This window comes from Austrofundulus limnaeus, unplaced genomic scaffold (assembly GCF_001266775.1).
Source record: "Austrofundulus limnaeus strain Quisiro unplaced genomic scaffold, Austrofundulus_limnaeus-1.0 Scaffold418, whole genome shotgun sequence".
Classification (NCBI taxonomy): Eukaryota; Metazoa; Chordata; class Actinopteri; order Cyprinodontiformes; family Rivulidae; genus Austrofundulus; species Austrofundulus limnaeus.
Genome location: NW_013952820.1, coordinates 376,953 through 385,639, shown reverse-complemented (window position 1 = coordinate 385,639; position 8,687 = coordinate 376,953). Strand labels below are relative to the sequence as shown.

The 8,687-nt window shown below is 41.7% G+C and overlaps 1 long non-coding RNA gene across 1 annotated transcript; it reads right to left on the bottom strand.

The window, feature by feature from the left end:
• Nucleotides 1-8,415: 8,415 nt before the first annotated feature.
• Nucleotides 8,416-8,643, bottom strand: LOC106529011 (uncharacterized). The gene is made up of 2 exons (XR_001311574.1): nucleotides 8,551-8,643; nucleotides 8,416-8,463 (listed from the first exon to the last, which is right to left on the bottom strand). It is a non-coding gene; the product is annotated as an uncharacterized LOC106529011 (long non-coding RNA).
• Nucleotides 8,644-8,687: the final 44 nt, after the last annotated feature.

Sequence of the window (8,687 nt, the reverse complement as noted above, 5' to 3'; positions counted from 1 at the left end):
CATTAGCACCTCTAGTAATATATTTACTGTGAAAAATGTTGACGTGTTCAATACTTATTTTATCCGCTGTATGTGTATGTATGTGTATTTACGTGTATGTTTATGTGTATGTATATATACGTATATGTGTGTATGTATATATGTATGTGTGTCTAAGTAAGTAAGTAAGTAAACTTTATTTCTATAGCACCTTTCACAGACACAAGCATCACAAAGTGCTTCACAGAAAGCAAAAACTAATTGAAAACAATAAAACAGATCACAAATATAAAAACAATTAAAACACAATAAAAAGCACTTAACTAAAAGCCTGTCTGAATAAAAATGTCTTAAGATGTTTCTTAAAAGAGTCAGTAAAATCTGAGTCTATGTATGTGTATTTATGTATGTATGTGCATTTATATATGTATATGTGTATGTACAGTATGTATGTATGTATGTATGTATGTATGTATATATGTTTTTTTTTTCATCTAATACTGTGTGCAGTCTAAAGTAAATGCCATAGTAATGATTTGTGAGCAGGAAACAATAAACCATAATATTTTTGTTGACAAGTTTACTTACACTTATTAGGGGTGTCCCGATACAGATTTTTCACTTCTGATACGATACCGATATTGCTGCCTTGAGGATTGGCCGATACCGATATTGTCCGATACCGACATCAGCACAAATTATATACTTTTATTACTTGTTTTGTAATGTGGAATCTGAGAAAAGTCTTGAACGAGTGATATTCAAACAGAAAACAAGACTCAACAACAGCAGGTATGAGAAAAACTGACCCATTTATTATTAACCAATGAGTTACATCAGTTTTAAACTTAACAATAAGAAAATTCTTCAACTGAATAAAATAAAAATAAATAAAATTAGAAGACCCTGAAAAATACTCAATAAATCCAACAAAATATAATATATTTTTAAGATGCAAAACAATAATTCAAGGTCACCAGTATTTTTTTTCCTGTCAGGGCCAGCCTGGTGCTGCTGATATGTTGGGAACAACTGCTTAGTCTTCACTTCAAGCAATAGTGAACAAAATAAACACATCACTCTTTTAACAAATACTAAAGTTAGTCRGTTAACTAACTATGGCTCCATCTCTGATTTCTGCAGTCCAAGCATGATATGCAGATTCTTTTTTTAGGAAGATGAGCATTTCAGCATGCTGAGCTGTCAGTTTGCTCCTGTGCTCCTCAGTGATAAYAGATGCTGAGCTAAAGAGCCTCTCGCTCTCGACACTTGTGCAAGGAGCACAGAGGAACTTTGCTGCTGTTGCTGCCAGGGTGGGAAATCGTGCTTGGTTGACTCTCCAGTAATGTAAAGGATTGTTCTTACATTCAATAAGAGTCTCACAGAGGTATCTCTCCATTTCAATGATTGCCCCTGGGGTGATCTGCTCAGAAGGACCTGCTGCTGTGCTGCTCTCCTCCAGTATCTCGTCGAAGATGCTGCCAAGGCTGCTGCTTGCACCCCCCATCCGTAGAGTCTTCTTCAGTGGCTCTGACACAGTTTCATCAGCTGGAGGTGTGGTGGTCTTCAGCTGTCCTTCTGTTTTCAACACAGCTGCCTTAAATGCTGCCTTTGCATTTCCCAGGTTTTCTGCATTGGTAAATGGTAAATGGTACTGAACTTATAGAGCGCTTTACAAGTCCCTCCGGACCCCAAAGCGCTTTACACTAACAGACATTCACCCACTCACACTCACATTCACACACTGATGATGGCAGACTACACTGTAGCCACAGCTGCCCTGGGGTACACTGACAGAAGCGAGGCTGCCATCCACCAGTGCCACCGGACCCTCTGACCACCATCAGTAGGCAAAGGTGGGTGAAGTGTCTTGCCCAAGGACACAACGACTGAGACGGCTGGATGGAGGATTGAACCAGCAACCTTCTGGTTCCAGGACGACTCCCCTAACCACTCCGCCACAGCCACCCCATTGGTGAAGTACCTGGCATAAATAAAAATATATATAAAATTATGTCAGAATGTATATTTCAGAGCTTTCACACACATTCCCCACACACTTGGGCTCATAGAAAGTAACACACACAGTCATGATAATGTAAATGGAGATTCAGTAACAATTTCTTGAAGCAACTTTTTAAAATTATTTGTTTCTATTGACAGGTTGTAAATAGTATATTTTAGTATGTATGATATACATGTATGTGATGTGTTTGACATCACTGAAGTGAAGAGGACTCATTTCACTGTCTTGTACATATTGACAAGCCACCTGATCTTATCTTATGCAGTCTTAAAACAATCACATATGCTAAAATAAACTCATTATAAACAGTACAGTTTTTCTCATACACACCAGGTTAGGCAAAATAAAATAACAATTTAAAATAAATTCCCTTACTTGTCTTTATAAYGTGGATCCAGCAGCGTTGCCACAGTGTAGAGGGGCTCAGATTCTACGTGCTTGAAACGTCTGCGGACTGCATCCAGAAGAGTGGTTTTCATCGTTTGGATCCCCTGATCATCTTCACTCTCTTTACTGAGAAACCGTATCAGGACATGGATAGAGGGGATGACATCAGCTGCAGTAGAAGAGGCAGCGCTGACATTAATTATTGCTCTTCAAATGGGGTCAGAACTTTTGAGGTCTTCTCTAACAGCCCCCACTGGTTTGCCGTTAAAATGGCTGGCAGGGTGTTGTTTTCTTCAGATGAGTAGGCATGCAGGGACCATTTCTGATAAATGAGGCTGTCAATCATGTACTTGGTGCTGCTCCATCTTGTCTGGACATCCTGCTGAAGACGTTTTGGTGGGATGTTCWGTTCTATTTGTATGTCTTCAAGGCTTGAATAAGCCTTGGGGGAATGTTTAAAGTGGCCCACTATTTTTCTCCCTTTGGCTAGAGCATCACTTACAGCTCGCTGTGACAACACACCTTCATGGACCACAAGCTGAAGGCTGTGCGCAAAACATCCTAAGCTTGGCACTTGCAGCTGATCCATAGCCTTTTTCATGTTAGCAGCATTGTCTCTTAAACCAACATGGACCTTTGTTTTGTCGATCTTCCAGTCACGCAGCATCTCCTCCATGGCGTTCTTGATGGCATTCACTGTGTGTGAACCTCTGAACTCACGTGCGTGTAACACTGCTCTCCAGAATGTAAATTCAGCATCTATCCAGTGTGCAGTCAGACTTAATAAGGACAGCGGACGGTGGTCTGAGCTCCAAATGCCCGTGGTGAAGCTAACTGCATTAGCTTTCTCCACATGAGTGGCAATGCACTTTTGAACTTCTTTATGCATCTGCGGTATAGTTTTGTCTACAATATAGTGGCGGCTAGTCATAATGTAGCGAAGCTTGAGGTGCTCAATTAGCCATTTAAACCCGACATTACTCACCACCAACACGGGCTGGTCGTCGATCACAATAAACTGCACTAGCTTCTCTGTTATGGCTAATGCCTTTTTACCATCACGTGGCAATTTGTCACGCTTTGCAAATGTTTCGGACAGCGTTGCTTGTTTAAAGGAGCCAGAACTTGGTTTCTTCGGCTCCGTGGCCTTGCGAAAACCCTCATGCTGTATTTTGTGATGCTGCTTCAAATGCGCGATGAGGTTTGTTGTATTAAATTTCCCCTGCTCTGTCCCACCATGGAGAACTTGCGCGTTACATGATTTGCACTCGGCAGCAACGTCTTTTTCAGATTTGACCGAAAAATACGGCCACACCGCTGACATCTGTGCTCTTCCTCGCTACTTTCTTGTTAGCCCGCTGGCTGCTCTGCTGTTATGTTAGCCTGCTGCTCTGCTGTTGTGATCACGTGGGGTCTGCACGCTGGTTCCAAGCGCTGCTGGATAGAGAAGCTGGAACGGAGTCAGTGGACTGCTGGATTGAACTGCTTATATCGGAGCGCTTATGTCGGACAGTTTTTATGCAGGCCGATAAAATCCGATACTCGTTTTTTCGCTGATGTCGGACCGAAATCCGATATCAATATCGGATCGGGACACCACTAACACTTATACTTATAAATTTCCAAGCTGCACAACAACAAGGCATTATGCTTTCTCCTCTCTGCCACCTCCAATATGGCGGCGACATGGTTATGCCGTTTAGCTTCCAATAGGGCGTCTATGGATGTCTATGGTCCCATGGCCCTCTGCGGCCCAAAGTTAAAAACTGCTGTTCTTTTGAGGCCCTCAAGGTGGCACTCGCGGCTAGGGCTCCCACAAATGATTATTTTTATAATCGATTAATCACCGATTATTTTTTCGATTAGTCGACTAATCGGATCATACGTTAATTGAATATAAAACATACAGCTTATCGCACCAGAATGCAGCTGCTATTATATAACTATCGTTAGATTTTAGCTATATGCTAACTAAAAATAATTGCTGTGGAAGGCAAGTTCTGCCTTACAGATATTGCAATGCACAGGTTTTTCTTTCATTTTCTTAAAATGATCCCACACTTTTGAGCTCCGTTGCCGAGTAGCCATGATACTAGAGCCTGTCTGTATAATGTCTTGTGATGTCCACGACCTACCCCAGTTACCACTACTGCGCATGTGNGTCCACGACCTACCCCAGTTACCACTACTGCGCATGTGTGTCAAGGACAGAAAGACAGATGTGGCAGTGGATGCTGTCAAAGCAGTTTGGAGAGAAAAACAAAGTAAAGAACAACAAAAAAAAGAGAAAACGATTTATCGATTATTAAATTAGTCATCGATTATTTTAATAATCGATTAGTCGTCGATTAATCGATTAATCGTGGCAGCCCTACTCGCGGCCCACAGGTTAAGAATCTCTGATTTAGAGGATGGTTGTGTGACACCAGGGTATTTTGGTTCTGAGTTCCTGGGACATGCGAGAGCAGATGACCTGTTGCTGATAGCACTGCTCTTCCTACACATAAACACTTGCCTTGAATTTAGGGTTAAATAACAAATAATTGTATATAGATCAGTGTTTCATTAAGGCAAAGAAATAACTATGTATCCAGTAACTTTAATAATAGGTTGAAGCAGTTGCCTCTACAGTTTCAACTTGAAGTCGTGTTGGTTTTAAAAACATTGAGATGGTATTAAAAAGGTATTAAATTTAACTTCAGAATTTCTGTATATACCCTGAGTGCAGTTAATCTAATCAAAATAAATGTTTAGATTATTTACAAGAATTCCTGTTAGTGACTGTTTACAGTTCACTGAGGTTAGGGTCAGCATTCCTTTCTGGTTTAGATGTAAATTTTGGCATTAGTATAGTGCTGGTCCATCAGCTAGGGGACTGGTCTGAATCTGGTTGTACCCTTCTACCTGTTGCTGGTGCAGTTGCGCAACATGCATTTTATTTTAGAAATAAAGTAAGTTCTTTTGCAATTGTAATGTTCTTGTGCAGTTTTCATAGCTTTGGAATTGGTGCAGCATGCTTCTTCTAATTTTTGGATTTTTATTTGAATTCCTTTGAGATTAGTCCCTTTTGGAGACCTAGTTTTTTTTACATAGTAAGTACAGGAACACTAGGACTGCCTCAGTACTAACTCGTATCTAGTGTTAAAAAGAATTTCAGGACTTAGTCACCATTGGTGTCCACTGGGTCCGTGAGCTTTTCGGACATTTATCGCCAGACGCTTTCACCACAGATCACCCTTAGGGTGATCAGTTTCCGAGGTCAAGTCCTGTGCCCAATTAAGAGGTGATTTTGTGATGAACTGTTTTTTTAACCAAAAAGGATGAGTAGAGCTGTCAATTTGATTGCGAGGTATGGTAATTTGGAGGGTAAATAAATATTTCTAGGGGTTTATAGGAATTTACATGGCTTAGTGTTAAATTAGCATTAATTTTATTATTATTATTATTATTTTTATTTATTAATTTTTTTGTTGGGGAGAAACCTGCAGTGGGTGTTGGGATAATGGGAAGCTTAAGGCTGGTAAGATCTTCGATCTTAATGGGATTTGCCTGGTTAAACAACGGTAAATAAAAATAAATAAAGGGCTGTTGGATCCAGGCTAAACTTTAAGGTGACTAGAGGATGTTAATTTGAAGGAAAAGTTCAAGAGCTTTGATCAGCGTTTGTGATGTTGGATGTGTCAATGTGTCCTCGTAGAAGACTGGGCTGCAATTAAGACTCCTGAGGCCCAGGAGTCACTGTTCCCAGAGTTCTGTTCTTTTAAGTGGAAACCTGAGAAGGCAGATAGCCTATGTACTGTGCCCCTGGTTTCAAAAACGTACTGTCCGTTAACACCACTAGGTGGACCTAGTTTGCCCAAGAAGCTTGAAGTGATACTCTGTTGATTCACCTTTGACCAAGGTGTAGTAAGTCCAAGGTGACTCTCCCAAGTCCCTGGGAAAGGTACTTCCTGGGTCTGTGGAGGTCCCTCTGCTGGTAGTTCTTGGTGTTGTTCTCTGGTTGTTGAAGCAGAAGGCAGGCAAAGGAAATCTTTTTGCTCAGGGATAGCTCTTAAAAGAGCTTTTTTTAATTTTAATGTTGCTCCATCTGGCGGAGTCTGGATTCATTGTGATGGTCTGTTACGGAGTCCTCTGTCCCATGCTGAGTCCAGTCAGGGTTTAAGTCAGGATCTGGATTTTTGTCATTAAGTGAGGGTCATTGTATGTGGTCTGGGTCAGGGACTTGGTAAAATAATAATGGTAATAGTGTTGTAGTACTCAAGACCAGTCTTTGTCTTGAGACCTGTCTGAAGACCACTTTTTGAGGGTCTTGGTCTTGTTTCTGGCTCAACCCCATTTGTACTCAGTCTTGTCTCGGTCTCAGAGATTGAGGACTCGTGATTTTATTTCAAGACTTGTCAACTTCTTAACTGTGGAAATATCACTAAATTGCCAGAATATTGTCCAATTTATTTGTTAACATCTTTGCTTTCATTGGATGTAAAATGTACCGATTCAAATATAAGCGTGACTCACTGCTATTTATGTATTTTTGTTGCCGCTGTCACCCATCTCCCACCTTTCACTTGCACGCAGCTCTACAAGAAAATGAGCAGCATTTGTCTGGAAGTGGGAGAAGATGTTTAGTAATACAATGTAGCTACATAAATCATAAAGAATATATTTGTAAAACAACATCCAGGAGGCAGCATACACTGACTTGTAAATCCTGCAGTGCTTTGCTTTCAAAGTTATGTTTACATGGACAAAAGTAATCGGATTAAATGGCCGTTCAGAATAAAAATGTGTCATGTAAACAGCCCGTTCTGATTATTCTGATCCGATTGAGCTCGATCCGAATGAATTTTTAAGCCGAATGAAAAGGGTGGGCTATGCCAATGATAATCGGAATGACGTTCATGTAAACACTTAATCGGATCATCTTATTCTGATTGTAGAAAACTGGCCTGTGTGCACATGTCTGCTGACTTTCATTCACCCGGTTAGAGGAGTGCTCCAGCTGTGCTGCACAGCACAGAACTTTTCCTCCATGCTCTCTTAACAGATAAAAAAGGAGGCAAACAGCAGACGTTGCTTCACAAAAGATAAAAATATAAAGCACATATTGCTTCATCTGCAAGCTGCAGCTCAACTGAGGAGACGAGTAATGACGTCTCTACCGTTATTAAAAGCTGACACGGGTCCGTCCTGAGTGCACAGAGGAGCTTTGCTTACGTTTGTAACACGGAAGTAGAGCTGACAGTTTACAACACTGCGCATGTCCGGACTCATGTAAACACTTCATGATCGGATTGTGTCCATTCAGATTATTTAATCCGAATGCATTTCAATTCAATCAAAAAAAAAATTGTGCATGGATAATGGGGACTACGTCAAACTTTTATTTTCACTTAGAAAGGAAGCACAAAGAAAAGTTAGCTTATGTGTAAGTGATGTTAGCAAAGCTAGCTAGAGAAAGTTATCAATCTGATCGGAAGCCTGGGGGCTGCAACTCCTGCTGGCCTCCCCAGCACCTCCCCAGCCTGACTTCGGTCAGACGATCCAATCTGTCCCTACCAAGCCCTGGGAGTGGACACACTGCGTGCAGCCAGATCAGTTGACGATGAAGCACCCCTTGCTGTGCGGCTACCCCAGGGGAAGTTGACAGACTGGTGCCCGGAGAGGCAAACGCGCTTCCCAAGGCCGGAGTTGTGGGAGTGGGAAGATGGTCCATGTTCCACAGCACAGGGGGAAAGGCAAGCAGCACAGACCGTCATTGTTGGTTCCCCAGACGGAGGGGGAACGCTGAAGTGGCTCGCCTCCTCTGTAGTCGATCCCGAGAGCACGGTCAACATTCGTTAGTTCTAAATGACAAATCATGTGTATACAGCAGCAACACCAAACTCACAACACATCACTTACTGCCATCATCTGCCGATTGGTGAGGAACAATAGGGACAGAAGTTTCCTTTCAGTAGACAGTATCAGGATTTAAACAAGATCAACGTGGGTAAAACTGAGACAGACCAGGACAGGAGACGGTATACAAAAGAACAGTGTTTATTTACAATTTGTGAAACGGGAGTCTGGACCTGGAACAGAAGGGAGGCAAAGGTGAGTCGAATTTGTTCTTTGTTTTGAACCAGTTGATAAATAGTTAAAGTCTCTCGTTTGCTTACAGGGTCGGGAGTGGGGATCCACACAGAGAGGTCGATCCGGGGTCCAAGGGTGAAGGTGCACAGGTGAGTATTTACAAGAGGTGGAGGCAGCGGAGGAGCAAGAGGATCAGGTGTGTAGGAATTACTTCGTGAAATTA